This window comes from Schistocerca americana, chromosome 11, assembly GCF_021461395.2.
Source record: "Schistocerca americana isolate TAMUIC-IGC-003095 chromosome 11, iqSchAmer2.1, whole genome shotgun sequence".
Taxonomy (NCBI): Eukaryota; Metazoa; Arthropoda; class Insecta; order Orthoptera; family Acrididae; genus Schistocerca; species Schistocerca americana.
The window spans coordinates 119,341,976-119,365,691 of NC_060129.1; positions in this window are offsets into that span (position 1 = coordinate 119,341,976).

The following is a 23,716-nucleotide window of genomic DNA, read 5'->3' on the forward strand; positions in this document are numbered from 1 at the left end:
TCTCTTATTCCATTCTCGTATAGCGCGCGGAAAGAATGAACACCTGTATCTTTCCGTACGAGCTCTGATTTCCCTTATTTTATCGTAGTGATCGTTCCTCCCTATGTAGGTCTGTGTGTGAAGATTCCGTCGCAACGAAAAATGCCTTTCTTTTAATGATTTCCAGCCCAAATCCTGTATCATTTCTGTGACTCTCTCTCCCGTATTTCGCGATAATACAAAACGAGCTCCCTTTCTGGTATCACTTTTATTCTGGGTTTCATATGGCGACCCTGCCAGGAATCGAACCTGGAATCTTCTGACTGCATATCCTTTTATCTTAGGTGTCATCTGTTTATCTTCCCTAATTGTCAAAATGGTTCAAATGGCTCTGAGCACGATGGGACTCAACTGCTGTGGTCATAAGTCCCCTAGAACTACTTAAACCTAACTAACCTAAGGACAGCACACAACACCCAGCCATCACGAGGCAGAGAAAATCCCTGACCCCGCCGGGAATCGAACCCGGGAACCCGGGCGTGGGAAGCGAGAACGCTACCGCACGACCACGAAATGCGGGCCCCTAATTGTCATTTTCTGGACTATCGAGATGAACGGATCTGAAAATGCCAGAAGCCAGTGCAATACAACATACACCTTTTCCCCACGGGAATATTTGCGTGTAAAATGTTCTGCGTAACGCCGATTATCTCTATTCCGAGCTTCCTGCGCATCTTCAGACAGCCGACCAATCGGCAACGGAGCAGCTTCTATTACGGCACACCCGTGCATCAAAACTATGTGCGCTAATGACGGCATGGGGCATTATTGCAGAATATTGTGAGTCGGGTGAAGTTGGCATCCGACTTTCGAGAAGTATACATTTTTGCTTTATCAGACATACGTTTTTGTTCTAGAGTTGTCGGTACAAGATTTCAATATTTCTGCAACATTGCGCGATGAAAACATTATTCGAAAAAATTTTAATCTTTTTTTTTTTTAAAATGTTATTTGACAGTTTAAGAAAAAATTATTGTCACAGCTTGGAATAGTTCTCCAATAATGTACAGAAAATCTTAACGACATTTTTTTGTGCAGATAATACTCTGCTGGCCACCGTAAATGCAACACCAAGAAAGGCAAGAGGTAGCACAACAAAATTTATTTTGTAGATAACATGTTGACCAAGTATCAAATGATTACGTTCACAGACGTCTGTGACATGTGGTTCCTGCCAGAATCAGTAGCCAGAGTAGCCGCCATTGTTGGAGATCACCGCTGCCACACGTCTCGGCATTGAGTCAAAGAGACGTTGGGTGTGTTCCTGGGGCACAGCAGCCCAAGCAGCTTCCACACGTTGCCAAAGATCATCTGGTGTGGCAGCTGGGGATGTAATCTGGGTCACTCGTTGAGCAACCATGGACCACATGTTTTCTATCGGCGAAAGATCCGGAGAGCGAGCCGGCCAGGGAAGCAATTCAATCTGGTTATTGACGAAGAACCTTTGGACAATGCGTGCCACGTGTGGTCGCGCATTATCCTGTTGAAATATGGCTGTGGCCGAGCCCTGAAGGTAAGGAAGGACAACTGGCTCCAGCACCTCTGATATGTAGCGCCGGCTATTTAAAGTACCGGCAATGCGTACTAGAGGCGTGCGAGAGTAATACCCAATACCACCCCATACCATAATACGCGGTGCAAGACCAGTGTGGCGGTGCATAATGCAGCTGTCCAGCATCCTCTCTCCACACTCGAATCCGACCATCGTGGTGCTGCAGACAGAAGCGAGCCTCGTCAGTAAAGACAACGTCATTCCATTCTGCCGTCCACATCCGTCTGTCATCACACCATTGGCGACGGAGACGTCTGTGGTTCTGCGTCAATGGTAGACGAAGCAATGGACGTCTTGCGGACAGACCACTCTGCTGTAAACGGCGTCGAATGGTACGCGCAGACACTGGATGATGCGTTACAGACGCAATGTGCTGTGCTATGGTTCGGGATGTCACTGAGCGATCCGTCACTGCCATGCGCACAATTTGCCAATCAGCACGTGCAGTGGTGCACCGAGGTGAATGCGATCGACCACGTCGGTCCGTCGTACCCTCCTGCATCCAACGGTCACATATCCGCATTACAGTTGTTTGGTTTCGTCCAACACGACTAGCGATTTCTCTGTATGATAATCCACTATCTCGGTAAGCCACTATCCTTCCTCTGTCGAACTCGGATACTTGATCAAAAGATGTTCGCTGTTGTCTACGAGGCATAACTGATCGTCTTGTGAAACAACCACAAGGTAAACACACGTGCCGAACGTACACTCGTCGAAATCGCCGAGCCTTAAATGGCGCTATGAGGTGGCGCTACAGGCGCGCGTGATGTGCGTCTGCGCTGAAATTCTAATCAGTTGCATATCTCATTGCTGCAAACCCGTGGTGTAAATTTCACTTGATTCGGATGCTTCCTTCAGGGTGTTGCATTTACGGTGGCCAGCAGTGTAGTTTGAGATAACTACGATAATGCTCGATCCATTTTTTACCGTGTGGCACTGCTGCACGGTAGAAAAATGACCGTGCAGTAAAGACGTGTAAATATGTGCCACTCAGATCCAGTTCATAGAACTCGTTAAGTGCACTGTCAAGGTAATAAGAGAGCTGTTTACAAAAGTGGACCCACGCGGTGGAAATTGTGTAAGCAATGATTTCGGATAATATTGAAAAGTCGCTATACTTAATTGCACCGGTTAAAATGTCGTTGAAACCTTCAGAAGTGCTAGGCGTCTTATTTTATCATGAAAACTAGGCAAGATCGCACTCATATATTGAAAAGACCACACAAACAATACCTGTAAATCGTATAGCTGACCGACTCACTGTTTACCGCCAATTGTCACGCACCTATCATATCGACTCGAGACTAGAATGACAGCGCAGCACTAACAAGGGAACCTCCCCATCGCACCCTCTTCAGATTTAAAGTTGACACAGTGGATAGGCCTTGAAAAACTGAACACAGATCAATCGAAAAAACAGGAAGAAGTTGCGTGAAACTATGAAAAAAAATAAGCAAAATATACAAACTGAGTAGTCCATGCGCAAGATAGGCAACATCGAGGACAGTGTGAGCTAAGGAGCGCCGTGGTCCCGTGGTTAGCGTGAGCAGCTGCGGAACGAGAGGTCCTCGGTTCAAATCTTCCCTCGAGTGAAAAGTTTGATTTCTTATTTTCAGACAATTATTATCTGTCCGTCCGATGCGAGGTAACTCCGCCGTAGTATCGGGTAAGGCAGAAGAATCTTTTTACCCGTTCGCCAAGTGTGCAAGTTAGGTGGGTCGACAACATATTCCTGTCATGTGACGCACATGCCGTCACCAGTGTCGTATAGAATATATCGGACGTGTTTTCCTGTGGAGGAATCGGTTGACCTATGACCTTGCGATCAAATGTTTTCGGTTCCCATTGGAGAGGCACGTCCTTTCGTCTACTAATCGCACGGTTTTGAGGTGGGTCGCAAAACACAGACATTAACCTTATTAAAGTGAACAGAGATGTCAATGAACGAACGGACAGATCATAACTTTGCGAAAATAAAGAATGTAAACTTTTTAATCGAGGGAAGACTTGAACCGAGGACCTCTCGTTCCGCAGCTGCTCACGCTAACCACGGGACCACGGCACTCCCGAGCTCACACTATCCTTGATGTTGCCTATCTTCTGCATGGGCTACTCAGTTTGTATACTTTACTTATTTTTTTCATAGTTCCACGCAACTTCTTCCTGTTTTCTCGATTGATCTGTGTTCAGTTTTTCAAGGCCTATCCACTGTGCCAACTTATAACTAAATCTGAGGGGGGTGCGATGGGGAGGTTTCCATGTGAGCAAGTATTTAGCAGTGCAATCTACACAAGATTTCACGGGACTGAAGTCGGAAAGCGCGCCTCATTTTTCTATTCTGTCCAAGTTTTGAAACGAGTTGGCCCACTGTGCGCCGGATCAATCTACGGGAGGTAAGTTCAGGAGGGAAATTTGAGTCTCGCCCATGCGTATTGCAGTCGGCGACAGTAGCTGCGTAGCATGGGCTAGCGCCATATTGGACCGTGTGCGGGGTTTATTAGCGAGATGGTCAATTAGGCTGAGTGGTTCCGTGCGAACGATAAGTCGAGCATCGGTCTGTCCCTGACACGGTGGCTGCGAAAGGCAGCGCCGTGACTTTCTGCACGACTGTCTGTGTCTCTGTTAGAAATCCACGACTAATTCCCGTCACGCCCCGTCCGTAATCCATCGTACTCACGTGCTTCTCTACCGTGGCAAAGGCAAGCGACGATAAGCTTAAGGGGACGTTTACTATCTTTTGGTTAAAAAAATCGATCTTTTAAAAATTGCATTTTTGGATCCTTAAAGTGTTTAGAATCCACCCCTGAATCGGTTTTTCCGAATACGGAACGGAAATGAAACTTCCTGGCAGATTAAAAATGTGTGCCGGTCCGAGACTCCAACTCGGGATGTTTGCCTTTCGCGGGCTAGTACTCTACCATCTCAGCTACCCAAGCAAGACTCACGCCTCGTCCTCACAGCTTTACTTCCGCCAGTGCCTCGTCTTCTACTGCCGGCGAAAGGCAAGGGTCCCGAGTTCGAGTCTCGGTCCGGCACACAGTTTTAATTTGCCAGGAACTTTCTTATCAGCGCACACTCCACTGCAGAGTGAAAATCTCATTCTGGACGGAACGGAAATGTTTGTTATTCGTGGTTGAACAAAAAATGCACCTGCCTGAAATCGGCCTTTTTCACGCACCAAGTTTCTTCTTTCGGAGGACGAGTTATTGTACCCGTGCTTGGGAGAAAACACACAAAATTCAAATGAATGTTTGAACGCGTGCGTTTGGAAGTTAGCCCCCACGCATTTGCATTCTGGTGCGAAGACTGTGGAGATCGCGACTTTCCTGGCAGTGAGTAGCTTCAACGAAGGGTATTCAGCAATTCTGAAGACCATGACAACGACGGACGTCACCCTGGGACCCTATTCGACGCAGTTCGCCAAGCATTCGGACGATCGCCGGATTCGAGCGGCCGAGAACCGCTAGTCACCGGCCGTACGAGCGGCTCTGGAGCAGCGCAGGATGGCCCAGGTCGAGCAGAACGCCCTCTATGAGGAAGAAGAAGGACTAGTTTATGAACACGGAATAGCAGATTGAACGTAAGTTGCCTAATATTGCATTTACAGGTAGTCAAAACTTGAAACGCATTTTTCTCGAATGACGTTTCTTTTATCGCGCGGTATGGTAAATTCAAATCTACTGAACCGATTGGCATGATTCTTTGTTTCCGACGAAGCTAACTAAATTGTCTAGGAGTTGTACCACTTTTATTCCGATCCATCAACTACAAATATTTTTACTTGGCCGACGAAGTCGAAAAATCGATGAAAAAATCCTATTTTTTTTCAAATGGCCGCCATTTTGTTTCCTATGGACCAAATAACTTAAGCGTGTACAACTCCTAAGGAATCTTATATACTTCGGTAAAGTCAACTCAATTTTGATTTCAGACGAGCCGGCTGACCTGTGACATACCGCGCGTGGAGGTCTACATTGAAATTTTGATTCGTTCCGACGGCACTTTCGCCTTTGCTCTTCGACATTTCCGGTCGAAAAAATTCTAGTTTGTAGAGGAAATATCAATAAACATTTTGACCAGATTTGACATTGATATCTATAACATATCCTGAGAAAAAAATTCTCAAACAACATGCTCTTTCGGGCCAAAGATAGTAAACCTCCCCTTGAAAGTAAATGACATTATGAAAATGTTTGCTATTACACAGGCTGTTAGAGGTAGTAGTACAGATAGTGCGATACTTGGTACCTTAATATATCCCTACCTGAGCGTGTCAGTCGCTTTTTCTCTGTGTCCAACAGTCTTTCCGCAAACACATCGCGTAATTTACTACCTGCTGTTTTCCGCATGGTCGTAACTGGACCATGAAGTCGACTACCGCGTTGTTGTATTCATATTTGAATACCCGATCTGCTGCCGAGATGAAAATAAATGGCAGGCTCTTGCCATACATACTTGGTGGTACTAACCAACCTTAACGCATACCACTGCTAATAGCCATAATTATTAGCCTGCAGATGAAATAAATACTGATGTAAAATTTTTTTTGTAGGAATACATCGCCATTTGCACAGGAAATATGCAACATATGGCTGTGCATTCCCTAGAAAAATACTGTATGACGGTGGTTCACCATCATCGAAAACGTTTCTGATGTAATGTCGGTTGCTCAGAACACTGCCCTCAGTCACGAACACACAACCCGTGTATTCCAGTCTGAGGTCACACACATGGAATCTGTTGTGGCGTAGCAAGACAGCCACGCCACGGAAGTAGCCGAAAGGCACGCGTTTAGCAGGCAAGAGATAGGTCTGTAACAGGATACGTAATGAATGCTATAAAGAAAAGTACGTAGCTTCTGGAATACTTAACTTTAATCCATCCTTGGTACATCGCTATTGACAATATAAGTGAGACTCCATAGATACATGCAATGTTACTAATGGCGCCTTGCTAGGTCGTAGCCATTGACTTAGCTGAAGGCTATTCTAACTATTGGCTCGGCTAATGAGCAATGCTTCGTCCGTGTAGTCGCTAGCAATGTCGTCCGTACAACTGGGGCGAGTGCTATCCCGTATCTCGAGACCTGCCTTGTGGTGGCGCTCGGTCTGCGATCACACAGTGGCGACACGCGGGTCCGACATGTGCTAATGGACCGCGGCCGATTTAAAGCTACCACCTAGCAAGTGTGGTGTCTGGCGGTGACACCACAGAATCATTGTCAGATGAGCTATTTACAAAAAAAAGCGAGGTGATAAAAAATTAGACTCTTCTTCGATCCACTCCTTTGTTCGATGTCTGCGTTGATTGCCGAAATGATAGTAACAAAAAACCGAAGAGCGGTTATTTGGTTTTTTCAGAGACAGCGGTTTTTTCACGCACGTGAAACTGGACACAGAAAAAAACCAGAATAACCGAAAACCGGTTATTTCAGCAATAACCAACATCCCTAGTGCAGCGTCACACTGGGATCACGGATTTACTCCAAACTTTGTACACCGTCAGCGGGCCGCTGCAACAACATAATGTGCAAGCAGTAAGGTGCACTAGTCTGGCAATTACGAGAAAATCGCAAGAGAAGCTTTTCGCGTATATTATGTGACGGATGTATCTGTGCGTACGTGATTGCTGTTAGAGTTCATGGTGGTCAGCTTTGCAGGTCTCGAGTGTCCACCCTGGCGAGCTTGTCTCCACCCGGCCTGAAGCTGACTGAGTCCATTCAGTGTGCGGTTGTAAAAAGGAGGAAAAACTGTCCAAGAGACCCATAAGAAATGCAGCTTACTTCCTTTGACGCACCATGCAAAAAAAAAAAGTAGTTAGCGTTCGTACTACGTAAGACGACCCTATACATGAAGCGACGGTTCGACTCCCGCTAAGAGTTAATTTTTAACCTACACTTTTTTCATCGCTGGTCATACTATTTAATTGATAAGCCATCTCAGAGGTAATATAATTAAAAAAAAGCACGTGTATTTGCACGAAATTTCAGTGAATTTCATGTTGATGTCACGTTGATGCCACATTTCTCGACTTTCGCAAGGCGTTCGACTCAGTTCCGCACTGTCGCTTGTTACAAAAAGTGCGCGCTTACGGTCTATCCTGCGACATATGCGGTTGGATAGAAAGTTTTCTAACAGACAGGGAGCAGTATGTCGTCCTGAAAGGGATGACTTCAACAGAAACAAGCGTAACGTCAGGTGTGCCCCATGGCAGCCTAATAGGTCCGCTACTTTTTACGATTTACATAAACGATAAACGATCTGGTTGATGGTATTGACAGCGGCATTAGACTGTTTGCCGATGATGCTGTAGTCCACAGGAAAGTAGCATCACACGAAAGTTGTGAACAAATCAATGAGGATTTGCAGAAAATAAATGCGTGGTGTAATGACTGGCAGAACAAATCAATGAGGATTTGCAGAAAATAAATGTGTGGTGTAATGGCTGGCAGTTATCTCTCAATACTAGTAAGTGTAACCTACTGCATATAATAAGGCGAAAATCCCCATTCATGTACGAGTACAAAATAAGTGCCCAGTCTTTGGAAGCAGTAACGTCGGTCAAGTATCTGGGTGCGACTATCCGAAATGATCTCAAATGAAACGATCAGATTACACAAGTAACGGGCAAGGCGAACTCTAGACTGCGCTTTATTGGTAGAATCCTGAAGCGATGCAGTCCCTCAACAAAGGAAATAGCTTACAATACGTTAGTTCGTCCAGTCTTAAAGTATTGTTCGTCTGTATGGGACCCTTACCAGTTGGGCCTCATTGAAGAGATTGAGAAGGTCCAAAGAAGAGCGGCAAGATTCGTGACTGGTACATTTAGCCATCGCGAGAGCGTGACAAATCTCATAGCAAGTTTGATGTGGGACACACCTGCAGATAGACGACGCGCTAAACAGAAGGGGCTGCTCACTAAATTCCGAAATCCGATCTTCACCGAGGATGTAGAGCATATGTTATTACCACCAACTTTCAAATCACGCAATGATCACGATTCAAAGATAAGGGAAATTAGAGCTCGTACTGAGGCGTTCAGACAGTCGTTTTTCCCTTGCACGATCCGCGAGTGGAACAGAGGGGAGGGGGGGGGGGATATGACTTTGGCGCGAATTGTGCCCTCCGCCACACACCGCGCTTGGTGTCTAGCGGAGTATATATGTTGATGTAGATATGTAGATGTTATTTGATTACTTACAATTTTTAATTAAAGTTTATTGTTAGAACATACTTAAAACTATCGACAAGTAAATCAAGAAACGCATACACTTTTTTTGAAAATGTATGCCTGTCGTGATTTGCGAAATCCCTTAAACATGTAATACGCCAAGATACCTGAAACCAAAGAACGAATAGTGCAGGTGGAAATTTTTTGAATACCACAGAATCTACACCCGCAAACAAAAATGAAGGTTTCAGCAGGAGTCAAACCAGTGCTTCATACATGACCGTCTTACGAAGCTCGCACGGTAACCACTTACCGCCATGAAATCTACCGTCCAGCCCTCACGCACAGATACATAAGCCACAGACGCGTAAAACTTCTCTTGCGATTTTCTCGGAATTGCCAGAGTGGTGGGCTTTACTACTCGCACATTGCGTTGTTTTAACCCTTTCGGGCCGCGAGGAACGTATATGTGGCCCGATTGTAGTGTCAGTAGCCACGAATGATTTGTGACTACACGGCAAATATGGGAGCCGTAGACAGAGCCGATCACTAGTGCCCTTTGTACCATTTTGCCGGAAAATCCCTCACATGGTGGAGGAAAATTTTCTTCTGGTTTTCTAATAGGCCTTGGCCTACTTAGTAAATTTTTATTTTGACAAAAGGGTGATTGTTCTAGCTAATTCCAAAAAAAAATGGTTCAAATGGCTCTGAGCACTGTGGGACTTAACTTCAGAGGTCATCAGTCCCCTAGAACATAGAACTACTTAAACCTAAATAACCTAAGAGCATCACACACAGCCGTGTCCGAGGCAGGATTCGAACCTGCGACCGTACCGATCGCGCGGTTCCAGACTGTAGCTGTAGCGCCTAGAACCGCTCGGCCACTCCGGCCGGCTGGCTAATTTCAGGTGGGCTCTATGTCATCATAGCAAAGAAAAGAGGAGAGACACAAAGAGTGATTTGGAGTTTCGAGAGAGTCTCGCCAAGGAGCTTGTGGGCGACGTCAGGAAGAGGCCACGCTCTGACCTCTACCATGCTATCGCAAGAATGGACACCGGAAAACCAGGTGACTGTGCCGTTTGCAGTGATCGCTCCAAGCCTGGAGGGCTACAACGGTCCCCCCATTTTTTAGCGAAACTTGTCCGTCCAACCCTTCTCTTCATGTGCCTGAGTGCTTCAACAGGTATCACAAAGTAGCAAAGTACCGAAAGGACTTGTAAGACATGGTTGCCTATCGAAAAATCGATATGTCAAAGTTGTAAAGTTCGTGTTAAGCAAATATTATGAAATTTTGTAGTTTATTGACATAAATCAAATTTTTCATCCCTCAAAATGGACTTTTCATTTTTCTTCCCACTGACGTTCCATAAGAGATAAAATTGTAATTTACATGTCGCTTTAAAGCTAAAACTTTAAAGAATAAGATACAACTAATTTTAATATGTCTAATTCAACGCATCACCCCTCAACTAAGAAAAAGTAAAAAATCAGATTTCTCATTTTTTTTCTATTTTAACAACACCGCGAAGTGAAAAAGAGCGCCGGCAGGGGTGGCCAAGCGGTTCTAGGCGCTACAGTCTGGAACCGACCGACCTCTACGGTCGCAGGTTCGAATCCTGCCTCGGACATGTTGTTGTTGTTGTGGTCTTCAGTTCTGAGACTGGTATGATACAGCTCTCCATGCTACTCTATCCTGTGCAAGCTTCTTCATCTCCCAGTACCTACTGCAACCTACATCCTTCTGAATCTGCTTAGTGTATTCATCTCTTGGTCTCCCTCTACGATTTTTACCCTCCACGCTGCCCTCCAATGCTAAATTTGTGATCCCTTGATGCCTCAAAACATGTCCTACCAACCGATCCCTTCTTCTAGTCAAGTTGTACCACAAACTTCTCTTCTCCCCAATCCTATTCAATACCTCCTCATTAGTTACGTGATCTACCCACCTTATCATCAGGATTCTTCTGTAGCACCACATTTCGAAAGCTTCCATTCTCTTCTTGTCCAAACTAGTTATCGTCCATGTTTCACTTCCATACATGGCTACACTCCATAAAAATACTTTCAGAAACGACTTCCTGACACTTAAATCTATACTCGATGTTAACAAATTTCTCTTCTTCAGAAACGATTTCCTTGCCATTGCCAGTCTACATTTTATATCCTCTCTACTTCGACCATCATCAGTTATTTTACTCCCTAAATAGCATAACTCCTTTACTACTTTAAGTGTCTCATTTCTTAATCTAATTCTCTCAGCATCACCCGATTTAATTTGACAACATTCCATTATCCTTGTTTTGCTTTTGTTGATGTTCATCTTATATCCTCCTTTCAAGACACAGTCCATTCCAATTCAACTGCTCTTCCAAGTCCTTTGCTGTCTCTGACAGAATTACAATATCGGCGAACCTCAAAGTTTTTACTTCTTCTCCATGAATTTTAATACCTACTCCGAATTTTTCTTTTGTATCCTTTACTGCTTGCTCAATATACAGATTGAATAGCACCGGGGAGAGCCTACAACCCTGTCTCACTCCTTTTCCCAACCACTGCTTCCCTTTCATGCCCCTCGACTCTTATAACTGTCATCTGGTTTCTGTACAAATTGTAAATAGCCTTTCGCTCCCTGTATATTACCCCTGCCACCTTCAGAATTTGAAAGAGAGTATTCCAGTTAACGTTGTCAAAAGCTTTCTCTAAGTCTACAAATGCTAGAAACGTAGGTTTGCCTTTTCTTAATCTTTCTTCTAAGATAAGTCGTAAGGTTAGTATTGCCTCACGTGTTCCAATATTTCTACGGAATCCAAACTGATCTTCCCCGAGGTCCGCTTCTACCAGTTTTTCCATTCGTCTGTAAAGAATTCGCGTTAGTATTTTGCAGCTGTGACTTATTAAACTGATAGTTCCGTAATTTTCACATCTGTCAACACCTGCTTTCTTTGGGATTGGAATTATTATATTCTTCTTGAAGTCTGAGGGCATTTCGCCTGTCTCATACACCTTGCTCACCAGATGGTAGAGTTTTGTCATGACTGGCTCTCCCAAGGCCGTCAGTAGTTCTAATGGAATTTTGTCTATTCCCGGGGCCTTGTTTCGACTCAGGTCTTTCAGTGCTCTGTCAAACTCTTCACGCAGTATCTTATCTCCCATTTCGTCTTCATCTACAGTCTCTTCCATTTCCATAATATTGTCCTCAAGTACATCGCCCTTGTATAAACCCTCTATATACTCCTTCCACCTTTCCGCCTTCCCTTCTTTATTTAGAACTGGGTTGCCATATGAGCTCTTGATATTCATACAAGTGGTTCTCTTCTCTCCAAAGGTCTCTTTAATTTTCCTGTAGGCAGTATCTATCTTACCCCTAGTGAGACAAGCCTCTACATCCTTACATTTGTCCTCTGGCCATCCCTGCTTAGCCATTTTGCACTTCCTGTCGATCTCATTTCTGAGACGTTTGTATTCCTTTTTGCCTACTTCATTTACTGCATTTTTATATTTTCTCCTTTCATCAATTAAATTCAATATTTCTTCTGTTACCCAAGGATTTCTAATAGCCCTCGTCTTTTTACCTACTTGATCCTCTGCTGCCTTCACTACTTCATCCCTCAGGGCTGCCCATTCTTCTACTACTGTATTTCTTTCCCCCATTCCTGTCAATTGTTCCCTTATGATCTCTCTCAAACTCTCTACAACCTCTGGTTCTTTCAGTTTATCCAGGTCCCATCTCCTTAAATTCCCACCTTTTTGCAGTTTCTTCAGTTTCAATCTGCAGTTCATAACCAATAGATTGTGGTCAGAATCCACATCTGCCCCTGGAAATGTCTTACAATTTAAAACCTGGTTCCTAAATCTCTGTCTTACCATTATATAATCTATCTGATACCTTTTAGTATCTCCAGGATTCTTCCAGGTATACAACCTTCTTTTATGATTCTTGAACCAAGTGTTAGCTATGATTAAGACATGCTCTGTGCAAAATTCTACAAGGCGGCTTCCTCTTTCATTTCTTCCCCCCAGTCCATATTCACCTACTATGTTTCCTTCTCTCCCTTTTCCTACTGACGAATTCCAGTCACCCATGATTATTAAATTTTCGTCTCCCTTCACTACCTGAATAATTTCTTTTATCTCGTCATACATTTCATCAATTTCTTCATGTACATGGATGTGTGTGATATCGTTAGGTTAGCAGAACGAGATATTTGCTCTGCAGAGGAGTGTGCGCTGATATGAAACTTCCTGGCAGATTAAAACTGTGTGCAACCAGGCTGTGGCTAAGCCATCTCTCCGCAGTATCCTTTCTTTCAGGAGTGCTGGTTCTGCAAGGTTCGCAGAAGAGCTTCTGTAAAGTTTGGAAGGTAGGAGACGAGGTACTGCCAGAAGTAAAGCTGTGAGGACCGGCCGTGAGTCGTGCTTCGGCAGCTCAGTTGGTAGAGCACTTGTCCGCGAAAGGCAAAGGTCCCGAGTTCGAGTCTCGGTCGGGCACACAGTTTTAATCTGCCAGGAAGTTTCATCCTTAGGTTAGTTAGGTTTAAGTAGTTCTAAGTTCTAGGGGACTGATGACCTCAGTAGTTAAGTCCCATAGTGCTCAGAGCCATTTGAACCATTTTTTTTTTGAAAAAGTGCGCGATATGGAATAATGAAAATAGTATGCCAGTAAAGAGCGTGTTTTAAGCTTCATTTACAAAAAAAAAATTACACCGATAAGTCAAAAACTGTAGATTTTATAAGAGATGAAAGAAACCTAAGGGATATGGGACCATCACAGTGCCGCGGAATTGCTCCGCTTTGGGGGAATGCGCTCTGTCCCGAAAGGGTTAATGACCTACTAAGAGAGTATAGAGTTTGAAGTAAATCCCTGAAGCCATATCAGACATGGGCTGTTACTGCGAATTTCCTTGTGCATTTCATTCGATTCCGTAATCGCTGAAACAATATCACAGACCCTTTTAACCCGAGAAGTTTCATTTCGTTTCCTTCTCGCCCTTCGATTGTTAGCAACGCCAAACACCGCCTACTCAGTTAGAGTTCCCGCACAGCAGCCGGTCTCTGCAGGATGCATAACACACAGTGGTTAGGGGCATCATGGTGTTACGACGTCGCATGTAGGGCTACAATTAAACTGATTGACTGAATTCACTCAACAGAGCAAAGTCCACTGGACCTGACGGGATACCAATTCGATTCCACACAGAGTACGCGAAAGAACTTGCCCCCTTCTAACAGCCGAGTACCGCAAGTCTCTAGAGGAACGGAAGCTTCCAAATGATTGGAAAAGAGCACAGGTAGTCCCAGTTTTCAAGAAGGGTCGTCGAGCAGGTGCGTAAAACTATAGACCTATATCTCTGACGTCGATCTGTTGTAGAATTTTAAAACATGTTTTTTGCTCGCGTATCATGTCATTTCTGGAAATCCAGAATCTACTCTGTAGGAATCAACATGAATTCAGGAAACAGCAATCGTGTGAGACTCAACTCGCTTTATTTGATCATGAGACCCAGAAAATATTAGATACAGACTCCCAGGTAGATCCCATCTTCCTTGACTTCCGGAAGGCGTTCGATACAGTTCCGCACTGTCGCCTGATAAACAAAGTAAGAGCCTACGGAATATCAGACCAGCTGTGTGGCTGGATTGAAGAGTTTTTAGCAAACAGAACACAGCATGTTGTTCTCAATGGAGAGACGTCTACAGACGTTAAAGTAACCTCTGGCGTGCCACAGGGGAGTGTTATGGGACCATTGCTTTTCACAATATATATAAATGACCTAGTAGATAGTGTCGGAAGTTCCGTGGGGCTTTTCGCGGATGATGCTGTAGTATACAGAGAAGTTGCAGCATTAGAAAATTGCAGCGAAATGCAGGAAGATATGCAGAGGATAGGCACTTGGTGCAGGGAGTGGCAACTGACCCATAACATAGACAAATGTAATGTATTGCGAACGCATAGAAAGAAGGAGGCTTTATTGTATGACTATATGATAGCGGAACAAACAGTGGTAGCAATTACTTCTGTAAAATATCTGGGAGTATGCGTACGGAACGATTTGAAGTGGAATGATCATATAAAATTAATTGTTGGTAAGGCGGGTGGCAGGTTGAGAATAATTGGGAAAGTCCTTAGAAAATGTAGTCCATCAACAAAGGAGGTGGTTTACAGAACACACGTTCGACCTATACTTGAGTATTGCTCATCAGTGTGGGATCCGTACCAGGTCGGGTTGACATAGAGAAGATCCAAAGAAGAGCGACGCGTTTCGTCACAGGGTTATCTGGTAAGCATGATAGCGTTACGGAGATGTTTAGCAAACTCGAGTGGCAGACTCTGCAAGAGAGGCGCTCTGCATCGCGGTGTAGCTTGCTGTCCAGGTTTCGAGAGGGTGCGTTTCTGGATGAGGTATCGAATATATTGCTTCCCCCTACTTATATCTCCCGAGGAGATCACGAATGTAAGATTAAAGAGATTCGAGCGCGCACGGAGGCTTTCCGGCAGTCATTCTTCCTGCGAACCATACGCGAGTGGAACAGGAGAGGGAGGTATTGACAGTGGCACGTAAAGTGCCCTCCGCCACACGCCATTGTGTGGCTTGCGGAGTATAAATGTAGATTTAGACACCCAAAATTAAATCAACAACGCGCTGTTTCTCTGTTCTGTGTCCAATTCATGACATAATCGTACAAACTGTCAGAGATGGTCGTACGATCGTGTTCTGCACGGAAGATGGCATTCCGATCAACGTACAACCACGCCAACGATGACGTCAGGCCACCTAGTCCCGCACCCACACTCGCTGTCTACAGCCACAGACAGTACAGTATGCCACAGAGAAGACGCCTACCAGACTTTCTGCTGTGGAGGGCCGTAGAAAGAATGGAAGCAGGACAGTCGCAAACTGATGTGGCCCGATGGCTTGATGTGAATTGTCCTGTTGTTTTGTAACGCCGGAAATGCATATCCTCCTATTTCAATCTATTGTACTATTATTTTTTTCCTTGTTTTGTTACCTCAAGATATGACATTTCTGTCTCTTTATACACTCCTGGAAATGGAAAAAAGAACACATTGACACCGGTGTGTCAGACCCACCATACTTGCTCCGGACACTGCGAGAGGGCTGTACAAGCAATGATCACACGCACGGCACAGCGGACACACCAGGAACCGCGGTGTTGGCCGTCGAATGGCGCTAGCTGCGCAGCATTTGTGCACCGCCGCCGTCAGTGTCAGCCAGTTTGCCGTGGCATACGGAGCTCCATCGCAGTCTTTAACACTGGTAGCATGCCGCGACAGCGTGGACGTGAACCGTATGTGCAGTTGACGGACTTTGAGCGAGGGCGTATAGTGGGCATGCGGGAGGCCGGGTGGACGTACCGCCGAATTGCTCAACACGTGGGGCGTGAGGTCTCCACAGTACATCGATGTTGTCGCCAGTGCTCGGCGGAAGGTGCACGTGCCCGTCGACCTGGGACCGGACCGCAGCGACGCACGGATGCACGCCAAGACCGTAGGATCCTACGCAGTGCCGTAGGGGACCGCACCGCCACTTCCCAGCAAATTAGGGACACTGTTGCTCCTGGGGTATCGGCGAGGACCATTCGCAACCGTCTCCATGAAGCTGGGCTACGGTCCCGCACACCGTTAGGCCGTCTTCCGCTCACGCCCCAACATCGTGCAGCCCGCCTCCAGTGGTGTCGCGACAGGCGTGAATGGAGGGACGAATGGAGACGTGTCGTCTTCAGCGATGAGAGTCGCTTCTGGCTTGGTGCCAATGATGGTCGTATGCGTGTTTGGCGCCGTGCAGGTGAGCGCCACAATCAGGACTGCATACGACCGAGGCACACAGGGCCAACACCCGGCATCATGGTGTGGGGAGCGATCTCCTACACTGGCCGTACACCACTGGTGATCGTCGAGGGGACACTGAATAGTGCACGGTACATCCAAACCGTCATCGAACCCATCGTTCTACCATTCCTAGACCGGCAAGGGAACTTGCTGTTCCAACAGGACAATGCACGTCCGCATGTATCCCGTGCCACCCAACGTGCTCTAGAAGGTGTAAGTCAACTACCCTGGCCAGCAAGATCTCCGGATCTGTCCCCCATTGAGCATGTTTGGGACTGGATGAAGCGTCGTCTCACGCGGTCTGCACGTCCAGCACGAACGCTGGTCCAACTGAGGCGCCAGGTGGAAATGGCATGGCAAGCCGTTCCACAGGACTACATCCAGCATCTCTACGATCGTCTCCATGGGAGAATAGCAGCCTGCATTGCTGCGAAAGGTGGATATACACTGTACTAGTGCCGACATTGTGCATGCTCTGTTGCCTGTGTCTATGTGCCTGTGGTTCTGTCAGTGTGATCATGTGATGTATCTGACCCCAGGAATGTGTCAATAAAGTTTCCCCTTCCTGGGACAATGAATTCACGGTGTTCTTATTTCAATTTCCAGGAGTGTATATTGTAATTGTTTTACTGTTTGTGTATATATATATTTATGCACTTATGTCGGTGTATAATTGGTTTGTTCGTAAATATTATTTGTATTTTTACGCTGGGTCTGGCCTAGGGAAAACTATACTATCGAACGAATAAATCGATAGGTCGTGTGGAGAACGAAAGTGTTTAGGATCTTTGGTAGTGTTAACTCTGCCGCGTGGAGCGCGGGCAGAGCTGTCGGAGTCTGGCTGGAGTAGCGAGTGGAGCAGGTGTGTTGTGTGACGCTCCCGCGAGTTGCCGCGCTTTCGGGGTTTGGCAGCATGTAATTGCGCTCGACTTGCGATGATAGTTTCTGACATGGTGTCGCGGACATGAAGCATCAGCTGGCGCACATCAAGAGCCCGTTTCGTCTGGTGACCGTGTTGAGAAGAAGGCGCGCCAACATCCAGCTTCTGCAACAGCGACGGCCGACAATGAGTGACCACCTCCTCGATCGACGGCTTCAAACCTTCAATCAACCAACAAGGAAGACTAAAAGGACGTAAAGTTTCAGAACTGTATGGCAGACCTCAGCTTTTCAAATTGTTCCATTTGCCTCGCAAAATTACTGCAACTTAGCATGAACCTTTGTTGCTCATTGTCCCAATTGCATTGCCAAGCAGGGTCCCTTCCTTTTCCGAAATGAACCCGAGTGTCGTTGAAATTCAAACGCCAGCATTAAAATAATATAATTAGATTTCACTGCTTTAATTTCAAAGTTCAGTTAAAGTAATCATAGCTGGCTACAATATTTAGATTACACGAGCATAAATTAAGAGTGCGAGTTTTGTTAGCATATTTTAGCTTACCTGTGACTGCAGCTCAGTTCGGTACGTACTAAATTTTACTGTTGTTAATTGTTCAGAATCATTTAATTCAAGTTCAAAGTTAAATCTCGTGTTTCTAAATTGCGTAGAGTCAAGTTGCTTTTGAAATGATTGTTGAGGTAGTCCAAGACTAACCGTATTTTACTGGATTTCGATGTGCTTCAGAAAGAAAGCTCACTATTAACTTCAACCACTAAATTAACTTTCGATTTTCCGGTTTTATTAATTCTTTTGCTAAATTAAGTCAGAGTGTAGCGAAATTTATTACTTCTGACAAACTTTCAGTTTTCACACTACACGTGTCAACTTTCAGTTGCCACGCTTCTAGTGCTAATTATATGTGTAATAACCTTTCTTTTTCAGTTACTATAGTAATTGTCCTTAGGACTGGCGACCGTGATTTCCCCCAAATCTCAAATATCTAATTACCGCTAGTTAATTGTTAACGTAACGGCCGCACATTTACTCTCTTTATTAACTTTACCCCTTTCCAAAATTAATTTCCACCAGTTTCATTTGCATTTTTCCTTTCATTTAGATGTAACCCTTTCCTCCCTCTTTACCGACAGATTAACTTCGGTGACGATTGCTTTCCCAAATTTCCATTAGCTACACGCGGTTTAATTTTTCACTGTCATTAAGGTCGATAAGTGAGGGGGAGGTTACAGTTTCTCGGATATGGCGACAGTTTGCGGGGACTGAAACTGTATCCCGAAGACCAGGGCCCAGCTGAGCACATGTGACATCAGAAAGAGAGAACCGTTTCTGGCTGCAAGGGCACGAGAGTACGGCGTTAGTACCGCACAGCGACTGGCATCTGACGTCGCAGTATCCACTGGATGTGTCGCATCGAGGGAAACGATGCCTAAGTGTGCAGAAGGCTTCGGCAGGATGGTCTATATTGCCGGAGACCTGCCGTGAGTACGAGGAGCGTTCGAAAAGTCCGGGCAAAGTCCGAGAGATGGCACCACCGGCGCGTATCGAGGTCATGTTTAGTTAGTAGCAACTTTGGAAAGAACGCACACCAAGTTGGTCTATTTCTTTGTGTTTGGCATTCGTGTGAATCAAGGAAGTCGAGTGATTGTCAGAAAATGGAATAAAAATAATTTCGTGTGGTGATTAAACATTACTTTACGAAAGGCAATACACCTCAGGAGACTAAAGAGAAGCTTGATAAACATTACGATGCCGGCCGAAGTGGCCGTGCGGTTAAAGGCGCTGCAGTCTGGAACCGCAAGACCGCTACGGTCGCAGGTTCCAATCCTGCCTCGGGCATGGATGTTTGTGATGTCCTTAGGTTAGTTAGGTTTAACTAGTTCTAAGTTCTAGGGGACTAATGACCTCAGCAGTTGAGTCCCATAGTGCTCAGAGCCAAACATTACGATGGCTCTGCACCTTCGATTAAAACAGTTTATAAGTGGTCTCAAAATTTTCGCACTGGCCATATGGGCACAAGTGATGCTGAACATTCTGGACGCCCTGTGGAGGTTTACGACTCGAAATCATTGATAAAATCCATTATATGGTGATGGATGACAGAAGAGTTAAGGTGCATGAGATTTCTAGGGCTGTGGGCATTTCGAATGAACGGGTACATAATTTTTTGCATAAACATTTGGACATGAGGAATCTATCCGCAAGATGGGTTCCGCGATTGCTCACCAAAAACTGAATCGAGTGAAGTGTTGCAAGGATAGTTTGCAACTGTTCAGGAAGAATCCGCAGGACTTTAAGCGTCGTTTCGTCACTGTGGATGAAGCAAGGATGTCATTCTCAATGGAGAGAAGTCTTCCGAAGTAAGAGTGATTACATGTGTGCCGCAGGGGACCGTTGCTATTCACAATATACATAAATGACCTTGTGGATGACATCGGAAGTTCACTGAGGCTTTTTGCAGATGATGCTGTGGTGTATCGAGAGGTTGTAACAACGGAAAATTGTACTGAAATGCAGGAGGATCTGCAGCGAATTGACGCATGGTGCAGGGAATGGCAATTGAATCTCAATGTAGACAAGTGTAATGTGCTGCGAATACACAGAAAGACAGATCCTTTATCATTTAGCTACAAAATAGCAGGTCAGCAACTGGAAGCAGTTAATACCATAAATTATCTGGGAGTACGCATTAGGAGTGATTTAAAATGGAATGATCATATAATGTTGATCGTCGGTAAAGCAGATGCCAGACTGAGATTCATTGGAAGAATCCTAAGGAAATGCAATCCGAAAACAAAGGAAGTAGGTTACAGTACGCTTGTTCGCCCACTGCTTGAATACTGCTCAACAGTGTGGGATCCGTACCATATAGAGTTGATAGAAGAGATAGAGAAGATCCAACGGAGAGCAGCGCGCTTCGTTACAGGATCATTTAGTAATCGCGAAAGCGTTACAGAGATGACAGATAAACTCCAGAGGAAGACTCTGCAAGAGAGACGCTCAGTAGCTCGGTACGGGCTTTTTTCAAAGTTTCGGGAACATACCTTCACCGAAGAGTCAAGCAGTATATTGCTCCCTCCTACGTATATCTCGCGAAGAGACCATGAGGATAAAATCAGAGCCCACACAGAGGCATACCGACAATCCTTCATTCCACGAAAAATACGAGAATGGAATAGAAGGGAGAACCGATAGAGGTACTCAAGGTACCCTCCGCCACACACCGTCGGGTGGCTTGCGGAGTATGGATGTAAATGTAGATGTAGATACATTGGTATACTGTAAACAATGGGTTACTAATGGAGAATCTGCACCAAGAAAGGTGAAGACCATTCCTTCGGCCGGAAAGGTTATGGCGACTGTCTTTTGGGATTCGCAAGGGATAATCCTCATCGACTATCTGGAAAATGGTAAAACTATTTCAGGTGCACATTATTCATCGTTATCGGACCGTTTAAAAACACGACAATGCACCAGCACCCAGCTCAGCACTTGTGGTCGCAAAATTATTGGAAATAGGTACCAACTCGTTGCACATTCCCCCTGTTCTGCACACTTGGCTCCCAATTTGAAGAAATGGCTGGCGGGACAAAGATTTTATTCAAACTAGGAGGTGACTGCAGCAACTAATAGCTATTTTACAGAATTGGACAATTCGTACTATTCGGAAGGGATCAACAAATTAGAACAGCGTTGAACAAAGTGTATACGTCTAAAAGGAGACTACGAGGTGCGGCTAGAAAAAAAAACCGGACTGATGCTGGAAAAAACATTTATTTACAATTATTTACAATTTCATGTTATCTCCTTCAATGTACTCTCCTCCTCGGTCTCTACACCGCTCCATACGAATTTTCCACTGTTCATAGCAATGCTGCAGATCATTTTCGGCAAGTCCATACATTACTACCGTCGCTTTTTCTTTTACTGCTTCAACAGTCTCAAATCTAGTTCCTTTCAAAGCTGACTTGACTTTAGGGAAAAGAAAAAAGTCACAGGGGGCCAAATCATGTGAGTAGGGTGGATGATCTAAGATGGGAATGTTGTGTTTTGCCAAAAACGTCTTCACTGACTACGCACTGTGAGCTGGGGCATTGTCTTGGTGAAGGATCCGTGACTTTTTTCTCCACAAATCGTTCCGTTTTCTCCGTACTCGCTTACGTAGGGTAGCCAGGACGCTAATGTAGTAATGCTGATTCACTGTTTGTCCCTCTGGTACCCAATCAATGTGCACAATCCCTTTGATGTCAAAAAAAAAAAAATCATCATTGCCTTGAATTTCGATTTTGACATTTGCGCTTTTTTTTGTCGTGGAGAACCAGGAGTTTTCCAATCCATCGATTGGCGTTTAGTTTCGGGATCGTAAGTAAAAAACCACGGTTAATCGCAAGCAATAACATTTTGTAAGAAGGTGGGATCACTTTCAATGTTTTCCAGGATTTCAGAACAAATCATTCTTCGGCGTTCCTTCTGTTCAATTGTGAGACACCTTGGAACCATTTTTGAACACACTTTGTTCATGTTGAAACTTTCATGAAGAATCTGCCTAACACTTTCCTTGTCAACTCCTGTTAACTCAGACACTGCTCTGATTGTTAAACGGCGATCTTGTCGAACAAGTTTACCGATTTTTTCAATGTTTGCATCAGTTTTTGCTGACAATGGTCTGCCAGTGCGAGTGTCATCACTGGTGTCTTCGCGGCCATCTTTAAATCGTTTAAACCACTCAAACACTTGTGTTCGCGATAAACAATCATCGCCGCACACTTGTTGTAACATTACAAACGTTTCACTTGCAGATTTTCATAGTTTGAAACAAAATTTGATGTTAACACGCTGTTCTTTCTGTACACTCAACATTTTCCGACGCACAGACAAAACGTCAACTACTTAAAACAGACGCCACGGGCAGACTGAGTGCAGGAGGCAGATGAAACTCGAGCAGTAGGCGGAGCGAGAGTCACGTGACAGGCCACGCGACTTTCAGCCTTATTGCATTCGTTTTATTGTTTCACCGGTACTAGTCCGGTTTTTTTTAGCCACACCTCGTATGTCGATAAATAAAAAAGATTTACCCCAATCACGTATGTAGTTTTTATTTTTGCACGGACTTTTCAAACGCCTCTCGTATGCCTCTGACGCGACGTCTAGAGTGGAGCTGTCAACACGTCTCCGGGACAGTCTAACAGTGGGCCAATGTTCTTTCCACAGATTAGTTGCGATTTGGTCTGGAGGGTGATTCTCGACGGATTCCCATCTGAAGGGCACGTGGAACACGATTTCGGGATCCAAAAGTTTTGGAAAGAGGCCGATATCGAGGTGGACTCCAAATGGTGTGGGCAGGGCCTATGTTCACTACTCGAACACCTCCTCATAATATTGTGCAGGTGAATCGGCAAGGTTTGACTGCTGTCAGGTACTGTGATGAGATCTTGGGACCTCACGTGGGTTGTTGCAAGGCGCTGCGCTTTCGTATTGATGGACGATAATGCTCGACCTCGTAAGGCTGGTTTTCTTGGAAACGGAAGATACTGCACTCTACATCTACATCTACATCTACATTTATACTCCGCAAGCCACCCAACGGTGTGTGGCGGAGGGCACTTTACGTGTCACTGTCATTACCTCCCTTTCCTGTTCCACTCGCGTATGGTTCGCGGGAAGAACGACTGTCTGAAAGCCTCCGTGCGCGCTCGAATCTCTCTAATTTTACATTCGTGATCTCCTCGGGAGGTATAAGTAGGGGGAAGCAATATATTCGATACCTCATCCAGAAACGCACCCTCTCGAAACCTGGCGAGCAAGCTACACCGCGATGCAGAGCGCCTCTCTTGCAGAGTCTGCCACTTGAGTTTATTAAACATCTCCGTAAAGCTATCACGGTTACCAAATAACCCTGTGACGAAACGCGCCGCTCTTCTTTGGATCTTCTCTATCTCCTCCGTCAGACCGATCTGGTACGGATCCCACACTGATGAGCAATACTCAAGTATAGGTCGAACGAGTATTTTGTAAGCCAGCTCCTTTGTTGATGGACTACATTTTTTAAGGACTCTCCCAATGAATCTCAACCTGGTACCCGTCTTACCGACAATTAATTTTATATGATCATTCCACTTCAAACCGTTCCACACGCATACTCCCAGATATTTTACAGAAGTAACTGCTACCAGTGTTTGTTCCGCTATCATATAAACATACAATAAAG